This window comes from Acinonyx jubatus, chromosome D2 (assembly GCF_027475565.1).
Source record: "Acinonyx jubatus isolate Ajub_Pintada_27869175 chromosome D2, VMU_Ajub_asm_v1.0, whole genome shotgun sequence".
Classification (NCBI taxonomy): domain Eukaryota; kingdom Metazoa; phylum Chordata; class Mammalia; order Carnivora; family Felidae; genus Acinonyx; species Acinonyx jubatus.
The window spans coordinates 66,539,068-66,551,664 of record NC_069393.1 but is presented as its reverse complement, the minus strand read 5'-3'; the positions used below and the strand labels follow the sequence as shown (position 1 = coordinate 66,551,664).

At 43.8% G+C, this 12,597-nt stretch overlaps 1 protein-coding gene across 3 annotated transcripts in view; it reads right to left on the bottom strand.

Annotated features, from left to right (window-relative positions):
• Positions 1-4,104, bottom strand: part of PDCD4 (programmed cell death 4) — a 28,821-nt gene extending 24,717 nt beyond the window's left edge. For all 3 annotated transcript variants that reach the window (XM_015082964.3, XM_027063046.2, XM_027063047.2), the window contains exon 1: positions 3,961-4,104. The gene's annotated coding sequence lies outside the window, so the exon portion shown is untranslated. The remainder of the gene's footprint in view (positions 1-3,960) is intronic.
• Between the last annotated feature and the right edge of the window lie 8,493 nt (positions 4,105-12,597).

The window sequence follows — 12,597 nt, the reverse complement described above, 5'->3', positions numbered from 1 at the left end:
GGCTCAAGTCATGATCTCACAGTCCATGGGTTCGAGCCCCGCGTGGGGCTCTGTGCTGACAGCTCAGAGCCTGGAGCCTGCTTCAGATTCTGTGTCTCCCTCTCTCTCTGCCCCTCCCTTGCTCATGCTCGGTCTCAAAAATAAATAAAAATATTTAAAAAAAAAAGTAAAAGAAAAAAAAAGAGAGTCACATGCTCTACTGAGCCAGCCAGGTGCACCCCTATTCTTCTTAAAAAAAAAAAAAAAAAAAAAATGTGCCTAGGGGCGCCTGGGTGGCTCAGTCAGTTAAGCAGCTTAAGCTCAGGCTCTTTTTTTTTTTTTTTTTAAAGCATCAGGCTCTTGATTTCAGCTCAGGTCATGATCCCACAGTTTTTGAGTCTAAGCCCCATGTCGGGCTCCACACTGACGGTGTGGAGCCTGCTTGGGATTCTCTCTTTCCTTTTCTCTGCCCTTCCCCTGCTCACACACATTCTCTCACTATCTCTCAAGAATAAATAAAATAATGTTTTAAAAAACTTGACTATTTAAAAAAGGAGTAAGTACAATGGTAGTAGCAACTCAGTATTTTAGACCTTAGCTTCAAAATGACTTAAAAATTATTAATGCTGTAAGGTGTTGAAACCAGTTACCTTTAACTTAGTGATATAAATCTAATGTTACATGAAAGACTAGCAAAATATATTTCATGAAAACTATTACCAGAAGGTATAACCAAATATGATTTTAGAATCTCTCTGTAACTATTTTTCAAATAGTGGTTTATAGTACTTAAGCATTGATCTGTTCAAATCATAGAAGTTAGATATAAGCCCTTCCGGTCATTTATAATCATTTCACGAGCAGTGTGCTTTAAGATATGCACAAATTAATGAAAAAGACTAATAAACTAATTAAAGGAAAGTCTTTCTCAAATAACCTACTATAAGATCTCATTTTAAGATAATAATATATGATGCCTCCTGGGACTCAACTTTTTTTTAAGTGAACTTTTCCCCCAACATGGGGCTCAAACTCAGGATTCCAAGATCAAGAGTTGCATGCTGCACTGAACTGAGCCAGTGAGGCACCCCTCACCTGACTTTTAAATTCCTCAATATATCGTTTTAACATCTCAAAAGTTTATAGCCCCTTTGCTCCAGTTTTCAAAAGGGTATTATTTTGTAAAACAAGAATAAACACACCTTAATGCTAAAATGGTAAACTTCTGAATATGGCATAATCCTTAGGCTACTAAGATGCTATATTGCTTCAGAAGAAAATGGGGCGATCACTCTCTAATTCTATTCAGAATAAACAGATTCTACATAATGATCTTTCTAATATCATAATTTCCAACAACTCTGGATTTAAGGGGGAAAATGAACCTTAAAGATATGTATATAGAGATACATATAAATATATGAACAAAAATAGTTTGTAAACCTAAGCATATAGTGTTCTCCGTGTCTTAAAATTTGTCATATCTCACTTCAGTATATGGGTTACATGATACAGAAAAGTGAAAATGTCCTATGATGTGTGTATGAGCTTTTTAAAATAGAATTACATTAGAAAGTCTTTTTCATACTTGATGCAAGTATGATCATTGACAGGACACTTTCTGCAGAACCTTGCTACTAAAGGAAATTATTATAACTAATATTTATAAAGCCTTTTATAATTCACAAAGAATTTTACATGCATCATTTCATGTACTTCTCAGAACAACTTTGAGGTTTCCATTTTGCACACAACCAAATTCAGAGAAGGTAGTTAATCTGTCCAGATAGAGACAGCTGCTCAATGGAAGAACCAGAATTAGAAACCAGACCTTTTCAATCCAGTACTGCTTGCACAAGTTCAATATAAGATTTTAATATATCACAAGAAGATTCTTTTTTAGGGGCTAACAGACAGAAGCTTATTAAAACACAGTATTTAAAGATACTACTTTAAATACTACTTTCCAAACACTAAAAATAATATTTATTTAAAGTATTACACAGAAGACATTCAGTTAGTCAAAGAAAATTATTAGGTAATGACTATCATCTATAACTTACCATATTTGTTTTTATTAAGTAATCCAAACTCCAAAAAAAGTGTCGTCTGTGTCTTTAGGCAATGGTAACGCAATCAAGAACTCAGTCACACTTGATAGCAACACAGACATTTTAAGAATTTAGAGAAGGATAAAAATACATTGCATGTTTTTCCTCTCTTCAATTCGTGGAGCTTTTTTCCAGTTTACTTAACAATCCTTAAGATTTTTGCCCCAAAGTTAACAAAAATATAAAGCAAAAACTCCAAAAGCCACATCCTTCATACTAAACAATAAAATTAATTTGGAATAAAAAAACAAAACTCTACATGTAAGTTGAGCAAAACTAAGGCTAGCATTAAACAATTTTCATTTCTTTAATAGTTTTACAGAAACATATACTCAGAAGTATTCAATTGCCAAGACATTCCCTAAAAGACAAAGCCTCCCCCCCTCCCCAAAATCTGTTCCCTGAAATACACCCCACAAACCACTCTGACATTTTCTGGAGTCAAGTTTAGGCCATATGCTAACCAGAAAATTATTTGTATTCATTCCAGGGCCACAATCACAGCTAATTAGCAACTTAAAATCAGCTAAAAGTATTCAACCACAATGATGCAAAAGCAAGCACTGCAGAAAATATCAAAGTGTCCTGTATTTTCGCACTCCCAGACACTATTTTCCCGTTCTCATTACTACAACAGAAAAAAAAATTAAAATATAATTCAAAGATCCCTGCTGAGATTGTAAGGAATTTAAGAAACCTATAATGAAGGAAGGTTAATGGCACAAATACGAATAATTAAACTCAGAACACATCTGCAGTGCTCCCTTTTTAGAAGAGTATATGAAGGTTTCTAAAAAGCCTCACATTAGTAAGAATGCCCAAATCGTAAAACTTAGCAGAAAAAATACAAAACAGGCGGTGACTCTTTTTTTTTTTTTTTTTTGTCTTCCACACGAAGCCGCATTTTTGATCATTTTACTCATTGCAGATCCTGCACAGTTGCTGGTTCCATAACCAGTTCTCACAAAGGCATACGAACAGGACATACTGACTTCTGCAATTAGTTTTTGAAGCTCCAGAGGAGTGGGGGGGCGGGGGACCCCTTCTCGTGTACATTGCAGAACCGAATTGACAAATGCAGCAGACTCGGCCTGCGCTTCACAGAAAGAGGGCTCCCTTCCCGTCTTTGTTTTCCCTGGGAGATTTTCACTTGAACTAAAAAAGCGCCCCTTTGCCCCAAGTCCGCGCAGGGCCGGGGAGGCGGGCACGTGTCCGCCTCCCAGCGGCCCCTCCCGCAGCGGCTGGCCCTCCTCCCCGCCACGGGTGCAGGCCGGGACCCCGCGGACCCTAGTCCAGGCAGGCCCCAGGGGCTGCTGGACCGCAGCGGGGCGGGCCTGGGCTCCGGGTTGCGGGCCGAGGGCCAGGGTCGGTGATCGCCGAGCGGGGGACCGCGTCTTCAGGGGGGCCCCCCAAGGGACGCCGGGGGGGGGGGGCGCGGAAGGCGCGAACCTTCCTCACAGGATTTCAGTCAGGCCAGAAAGACGTCTCCCAACGCCCTCCCCTCAAAATAAAAATGAAAACTCGGCCTTCTCGAGGATGAGTAGTCCCTCGCTGGCGAGCGCCCCCGCGCACCCCGCTACGCGGGAGGGGATGCAGGAGGGGGCGGGCCCGCGCCACCGCGCTCCGGGCCCGGGCCCAGGCCCAGAAGGAGGGAACAGGGGCCCGCCCTCCGCCGCCCGGGCGTTGGGGCGGCCGCGGCCCTACTTGCGGGGCTCCGAAGAGGAGGCCGGACCCTCGCCCACCCGGCCGGGACTCGGCCGCGGCCTCACGCCCCCTCCCCCTCCCAACGTGCGGCTGCCTCAAGAGGAGACGGAGCTGAGGGAGAGGACGCAGTCGTCCCGGGAGTGCCAGCCGCCCCGCTGGTACTGACCCCTCGGGCCGCTGCCGCCGCTTGCCCAGGTCCTCGGTCCGCCGGCCCAAACCCCGCTGCTCAGCCTCTGCCGCCGCCTCGGAGCGTCTCTGCCCCCTCTCGCTCTGTTTGTTTTTGTTTTGTTCTACCCAGTAACACGGGGGCGAGAGAGCGGCGTTTATTGGTCAAAGCGAGGAGGTCCGCTGGCCAATCGCGGCGGTGGAGCGGGAGCAGAGGAGGAAAAGAGAGGGAAGTGAAACGTGGAAAGCTGGGCTGGGGCGCCGGAGGGCGCATGCGCACCTGACTCCTGGGACAGGCTGGAGTGGGAGCCGGGCGGGAAGCTGGAGGCGGGAGGTTGGGAGGCGCCGCCAGATGGAAGCGTAGGCGAAAAGGCAGTGCCTTGGGGTGAGGACTAGGCTGAGGCTGTCTTGACCCGCTCACCCTTTCCTCTTACAGGCTAGTCAGCAATCTCGCCTGAATGTTGGGCTTCCTGAGGGCCCTGCCTCCATTTGCAGAGGCTCCTCGGTTGAATACCCTTAATCTCTACAGATGCTTCTCCCGCTGGTCCTGTACACTCCTTGGCTCCCACTGTGCACAGTAAGAATTTTATCTCCGTGAAAGCTCTTATCCCTTGAAGATAGAAATCATTCCCATGTCACAGATGAGGAAACAAACAGACTCAAAACCTCTTTGAAGTCCCTGTGCTAATCATGACTAGTCAGGCCTCTGGGATTCAAACTCCCGCATTCCCGCTGCAAGGCTGGGGTTCTCAAACTTCGTTATAACTTCCTTCTTGAAACTTGCACCCCAGGCAGCTGGTCTCTGAGTCTTTCCTCCTTGGCTGCGTTCTCTTTGGCTTATCTCGTGCTTTCATTCTTCCTCCTTCCCTCTCCCCGGAGGTAATGACCAGAACCTTCTGCTGTCTTTGTGCTCTCAGGAAAGAAGTCAGCCATTATCTCTGGCCAGATTTTACGATTGTCTAATGTGCAACACCTGAATGGTCTATGTGGCCTTTCAGCAGCACAAACTGCCCCCTCCACCCCCTCCACCCCCCCACCCCCCCCCAGCAAGCTCCTTCACCTGACTTACCTCTATCTGCCCAGTCACCCTGCCTGGGAATCATCTCTAATAGTATTACTTCTCTGAACAACGGCAACACCAACAAAACCTTCGTTAGCTTTCCGTGGCCCACCTGGAGCATCAGTACCTCAACCAGGCATTTAAGGCCCCAGAGCGTGGCTTCAAGACATTCTGGCCATGTCTCCACACCTTCACAGGCCACACGCCCCTTTGGCTGGAACCTACTTTGACCTCTCGCGGTTCCATATGCTTCCCCACCTCCTGAGGCTTCTTTATGGTATCACCTCGAAACGCCTCTCTTATCCCCCACCTCTACCTGGTACAATCCTATCCATCCCTCTTGGCTCTCCCACACAGGCCTTCTTCAGCCTCATGACTTGATATGAGTGTCCTGTCTCCTGATTCCTCACACTAATGACTTGTTGTACCTCTGGGGACATTGAAACATTCGGCCTGGCATTGTGCTACCTGAGTCCCTGTCCTAGCTCTTCTCCCCCATTAAACTGTCACTTTGTTGAAGGCAAGTTCACATCTTGCTCATGTGTTACCATTGTAGGTGTTAAGAAGATGTCTTTCATGTTTACTGTACTGGTGCAATAAAAATTCCTCGACCTGAGTTCACAAAGGTTCTCAGCATTTTGTGCTCAGCCCCACGCTCCTGGGCAAGAGCATCTTGGCTTGTCCAGCATCTGAATTAGCCTTATGAGTCACTTTTACTTTTTAAAAACAAAGCTTCCCGGTCACTCAGTTTTGTTTTGTTTCATTTTCTCCATCACCTGCAGCTGTCTCGTTTCTCTTCTCTGCCAGGGTTCATCCGTCCTCCACTGAGCAGTAACTGCTGGCTCCTTTGCTTCACCCATCCCTCTCTTTCTCCACATCTTTCTTTTTCTCCTTTTCAGCTCATGACTCTTCTTCCTCCCTGCCACCAACCTCCTTGGGCTTCTGCTGAGTTCTTTAATTTACTGATTCATTTAGTATATTTATTAAGCACCTATCGCATACCCAGGCCACAGTGAACAAGCACCCCAAGATCTATGAGATAACAAAAGAGTAGGATGTGATCACCCACTTTTAAAAGCATCTAAAACAACCTATATCTTTTTAGCAAATTACCCCAAAAGAACGCATTGTGGAGTAAAATGTTCACATCCTTTTTACCCATCATCCCTAGATTATGATGTTTGGCATCCCAGCACCCACCCTAGAGAATGGCCCTAGCAATAAGAAATGGGATTCTAGTTTGGACCAAGCAATAAGAAATGGGATTCTAGTCCTAGTTCCCCTACTAACTACCTATAAGAACTTCGACCCCTCTCAGGACCTCTTTTTTCACCAGTAAAATTCAGAAATCGAGTTCAATTAGTGGTTAGCAAGGTATTTTCCAAAGAACATGAATTTTGTGGAACTTTAATGGATATCATGAGAAATATGTGGGAGGGACTATTCTATAATCATATCAACCCAGAAAGAAATTGTTTTAACGAAGTTAAAGCTGGTTTTGGGGGGAGGCCCAACTCTTCTCAGTATTTTTAATGAGCTAATGAGCCTTGAGAATCTTGAGAGCCCAGAGTAAGAAGCCAAGGAGCACTTCTCCAACTTATTTAATTTTTCCCCCACTAATTAATTTAATCAGTGTTACTTAGAAACCAGTTTGGGAAATATAGACGACAGCCACTGTCATCAACATTCCTTCCAGATGTATTAAACACTGGCGACGTGCACCTTTGCTAAACGTTAAAGAAGAATAAGCTGAAAAATGGAAAAGTATCCAAGTGCTAGGAATTTTTGTCCATCAAATCAATCCACAAATATTTATTGTGTGACTGTTCTGTGAAAAGCACAGAGCTGACCCAGCTGTGTTCTTGGCAAAAGGCATTACATTCTACCGTAGGGTAAGTAGTGTCTGAAGCATAGAGCTGCCCAGGCTTCTGGGCCACAATGTACACTTTCATTTCACATTATAATTGCTCACAACCTGACTTTCTGTTTCCTAAAGCCCTGTGCTTGTGGGCTTGTGTTAATTTAGCTGTTGGACGAGAGAAAAGGGGAAAACCCTTCATCTTAACTCATTCTCTCCAGAATCACGGGAGTTCAACTTCTATTTCCTTTAAGAATGACCCATTCCAGGGGCACCTGGGGGGCTCAGTCAGTTGGGCGTCCAACTTCCGCTCAGATCATGATCTCACAGTTCACGAGTTTGAGCCCCGCATCGGGATCTGTACTGACAGCTCAGAGCCTGGAGCCTGCTTCAGATTCTGTGTCTCCCTCTGTCTGCCTCTCCCTCTCTTTCAAAAAATAAACATTTTTTTTTAAATTAAAAAAAAAAAAAAATGACCCATTCCAGTTTAGGAGAGGACGGGCCACCACTGTTGCCTGGACTGAGACAGCCATTCAGAGGTGGCAACAGAACCAGTGCTGTGTGATCAGAGAGACGTACACAGTGTCTCTCATCTTCCCCATACCCTCAGGTTTAAGCACTATTGATACCTGGAGGGACACAAAGAATGTTTAATTTGTTAAGGTGTATGGGGGTTAGGGTGGAGGACAGTTTCTAGGTGTTGCCTCTTAAGATGGGTTATTGACTGTATCTCTAGCTAGCTGTGCGGCCTCGGGTGTTTCACTTCCTCTCTCTGGGTAGATTGAATGCCTCAGTCTTGCACTGTAAAAGGAGTTGGCCTCTGCAGGGAGTCTAAGGAGTCATTCCAGTTTTGACACCATGACACTGGGCAAGGCACTGAGATGGCACCATTGCAGTCCTGGTAGTGGGGGACCAGGGGTGTGAGGGTTTGCCACTGGTGACAGGGAAGAATTCATCACCAGGTGTGGATAGAGGAACTGTTGCTCTCGCCCCAGGGGCTCTCTCTAAATGCAAAGCTCAGATAACGTCACCTCCTACCTTCACAAAGGCAAGACTGAAGGCTCACGTCTTGTTGGAAGCACTAATGAGTTATTGTGAGTAAATGACTTGGAAATACATAGATGTTAGGCAAAAGATAAGCACCTCAAATTACTATTATTGTCCTTGGAACTTCCAAGGCCTTTTCATTCTTTGGGCAAAGCCCCATTTGAGGACACGAGTCTGTCAGTAAGCACTGTTCCCGCCCTTGAACAAGATCAAAAGAGTCAGTCTCTCTCTGGGGACAGAGGGAAGCCTTAGCCCACTTCCTGAAGAAGAATTTTCAGATACCACTGCCATTTGCAACAACATCTACCTGAGCTGACCTCTGCCTCCTAGTTCGTCAAACCAAGGACTGAATTTTAAGAACTCCTATAAGGCACTGAACTGCTCTTTAGCAGAAATGATAGAAGACACGGAACACACTCTGAGGGGAGAGTTGCATAAAGAATTCTGATAATGATGATAACCGACATCTGTGTTGTGTTTTAGGCCTCTGTGAGCACTTTCACATATACCTTTGCCCCCTCCCTGTGACGTGGACAAGCAGCTATTACTCTCCTGGCTTTAAATATGAGGAAAATGGGGCTTGAGCCGATAACTGGCAATCATAGCACTTTCATGATAAAGGAAATGCGGGGGATCCCTAGTCCAAACCTTTCATTTTGCAAACAGAGAAACAGAGACCCAGAGAAGTTTAGTGAGTTGCCCAAAGCCACACAGCTAGTCAGTAGTAGAGCCAGAGTACCAATGAGGTCTCAGTGTCCCTTGCATGCGCTGGGCAACATTGACAGGGGAGCCCAGACCTTCTGGTACCTAGGCCTTGACTGGATTCTTTCTGCCACTCAACTTTGAGTCTCTTGAATAAAAGTTAAATATCTGAGCCAATTTTGGTCCCCAGAGCTTCCTGCTATCTGTGGAGTGCATTTGAGGTCCTGGAAGTGAGGGAGGAGGGGGAGTGGTGGGAGGGAGGCTTAGAATGATATTTAGAAGCTGTTGATGGGGGCATTTTTAAGAATATCTTTCCTAGACTGAAAAACATAGACTAATGGGCAGCATGCCACAAAGAAGTAGATGCAATATTTTTAAATAGTACCTAGAAAAGCTGATATGGTTTTACTTCCCCATTTCAAGTTTCGAGAGGTTTTCTTGGTGCATTTATCTTTGTTTCCACCACCAAATCACTCCTGCTATCTTAGGATGTAGAAACAAACTAAATTCAGATTCAGGAACTCCAATAGATCATCTTTTCCCCAAAAGCCCATATATTTTCAACACGTCTCCCATACCTGGCCTGAGTTTTAAGCCTATAAAAACTTCAGCTCCTCAGAATTTTGCAATCACAAGACCATGCAAGCAGATGCTTTTCCAGTACTTCCTACAACTGTCACACCCTCCATCGAATTAATTATGTTGAGTCAGAGAAGAGAAGCGCTTCTGAATTGTGTCGCCAGGGGCTTTATTTGCATTCTTCTGGAACACAGGATCCTAGGCTGCACACTTCTCAGAGTTCATCCTCTTCTCTCCAGTGAGCACTGAGCTCACAGAAGATGCCTATATGCCCCCATCCTGTCTGTGCTGCAATAGTTTCTGCTCAACTCCTAAGAGGCAGTAGAGCCCAGGGGGCCTGGTGTGGAAATGAGAGATTCTTTGTACTGGGAAAAAAAAAAAACAAAAAAACACACACACACACACACAAAAGGAATGAATGATCATGGATTGTGATTAAGAGAACCTGATCTGCAGGGAAAGGAGTGGAGGGTGGCCCAAGAGGCCAGTGCTGGGTAGATGGAGACACACATAGAAAAGGAAGTTAAGGAAAGGAAGCAATCAAACCTCTATCTTGGGCAAAACAAAATAAAAGTAGTGGAAAATAAGAAGAGGTGAGGAGCAAGCCAAGGGAGATATTGTTTTGTATTATTAGATGTTTATATTAAAAATGAAGTTAGCTTCATGGAAGGTCAGAAGCAGAAGAAAGTCCCAGGAGATAGCCTCGCTGGGTCCACTTGTTTGCATAGTAATGTCAAAACTGAAGCCTAGAGAGGGGAAGAGGTCTGTCTCCAGGCAAGTTATAGCCAGTCGTAGTACCTCTTCCTACAATACGCAGCTGCCTTCCTTTATTCCGTATGGTTCTTCTCTGCATATGTCTTGCCCTTCAGTCTTTGCTTTCCTCCCTCTCTCTGTCTCTCTCTGTCTCTTTCCAAAAAGGGCAGTTTCCAGAAAGAAAAACAAGGACTGACATTTTAAAGCAGTTCCAGGAAATCCCCAAACCCTGCATTTAAAGCAACATGATTGGCAGCCCTATGGCACGATTGACAAAGTCAGCATCGAAACAGGAAATAGTAGATATCAAGGCATCAAGAACCAAGAATTCAAAAGAAAGAAAAAAAATTACTCCTGAGGGGGCAACCTAAAGTCTTACCACTACCATTTCTTGTGTTGTGTATGTGTGTGTGCATTTTGTTTTATAAAGTTCTTTTTGAGAGCAATGAATCTAGGTCAGTGATTTACTGATGAGCTTCAAAGGGTATAAGAAGTCCACCCTAAAATTTTATTATGAATATGCATTTTCAGCCCAGGGGGTCTATAACTTTTTTAAGAGACCCCTGAAACAGTCATGTCCCAGAGAAGATCAAGATCTTCTGGAATACAGTATATTATTATGTACAGAATTATTATTCCACTCTGTGGAATACAGAGTGGTATTCCACCAAGAAGTGCCAACTTTCCTCTATATGTCAAACCAGGTACAGAATCAAAGCACCTTCAAAGCAACCACAACAGGGAAGCAAAGGGAAACAAAATTGGTTTTTAGGATAGCAATAGTCCTAAAAAGAGACAGAATGTCATCTTGGGACATCCCAGTAGTCATTCTAGTCAGGTATGGTAGCTACCTTCCGTTATGTTGACCATAATGGGGTCAGAGTTATAAACTGAACCTCCTAACATTTCTGAAAGTCATAGCTCCAATAACCATGAATTTATCTTTTAAAAAACTTCAAACTTATCTAAGAGACAAAGCAGTACATAGTGTCTCTCAAAATATGCTCTGCAGATGTTCTATCACAGAAGGGTTCTAGGATAAACTTAACTGGGGAAAACTACTTATCATCTCCCCTCTTGGAGGATCGCTATAAAAAATGGTGTTTTAAAGGCTCTGAGAAATCCTATCATAAATTAGTCTATTTAATTCTCTTTAGCCCAATGTTTACTGAACTTACCTGACCATGGCACTCTTTTTACATAAGAAAGTACTTATATAGTAGAATGGGACCTGAGCCAGAAGGCAAGAGGCCTGAATTTCAATCCTTGTTCTATTACTGGATTGTGTGGCTGTGTGACCATAGGTCTTCTGACTGCTCTGAAAGTGTAGAACACAAAAGGCCTCCCAGATTCTTTCTGGGCTGTGATCTAACCACTATGATCTCTGGTTTGGCTGATGGCCTAAGATCCTGCATGTAGTGTTTTTCTATGATTTTGCATATTTTTATCCAGGAGACTAGACAGTACCTGCTATGCCAGTAAGCCATCATCTCTTGAGAATCCTTTGGAAGTGGGACATACAAGCTTCCAGTTATGGAATGAAGAAGTCACAGGGATGAGAGGTATAGCACAGGGAATATAGTCAATGGTATCGTAATAGCGGTATATGGTGACAGGCAGTAGCTACACTCATGATGAGCACAGCATAGCATATAGAACTGTTAGATCATTATGTTGTACCCCTGAAACTAAGGTAACATTACGCATCAACCATACCTCAATTTTTTAAAGACAAGACTCCTTTGAAGAGATAAGGTAAATGTCTAGGCACTAGAACAGAATGGAACCAACACTGCAAAGTTGTGTCAGTCATAGACCCTATTCAATACAAACACTAGCTAACAAATGTTAATGTCATATAAGGAATTTAAGCAAGTTACACTATTTTAAAAAACACAACTAATGTATTTTAAGAGAAACCCTTCTTTCTGCCCTCACCTCCCTACTCCCATCCCCCTTCATGAATGAAGACTCTAAGAGAAGAAGTTATCATAAAACAAAATTTTGTAGACTCCTTCATCCAGAGTGCTTACATGATGATTAGGTTAATACCGTCTTCTTATAAAATTTCTCTTTTCTATTTAGAAAAATTTTTTGTAGCCTTGATTATTTATTACCAAAAAAGCAATGCAAAACTCCAATATTTCGAAAAATACTTTCCTCCTTCTCACAGCACCGCTATATATAACAGAATAATCAAGAGAAGATTGCTAATCTAGATGGAGGAACCTTCAAATTATACCCAGACACCCAGTGGTTTATTTACCCTCCCTTCCCTTTCTCATAAGAACTTAAAAAAAAAAAACACCCATACAAAAAAAATGTCAGAAAATTTAAGGGACCCTGTCCAAACAGTACACAGTTAGTTCAGTGTCAATAATTCACATTTTGCAACAAAGTATATGAATATGATTTCTTTTACAGAATTTGCAGTGTCAAAAAAAGGAAATTAAGGGGGTGCCTGGGTGGCTCAGTCAGTTGAGCATCCGGCTTCGGCTCAGGTCATGATCTCACGGTTCGTGAGTTCAAGCCCCGCGTTGGGCTCTGCACTGACCGCTCAGAGCCTGGAGCCTGTTTCAGATTCTGTGTCTCCCTCTCTCTCTGCCCCTCCCCTGTTCATGCTCTGTCTGTCTCTGTCT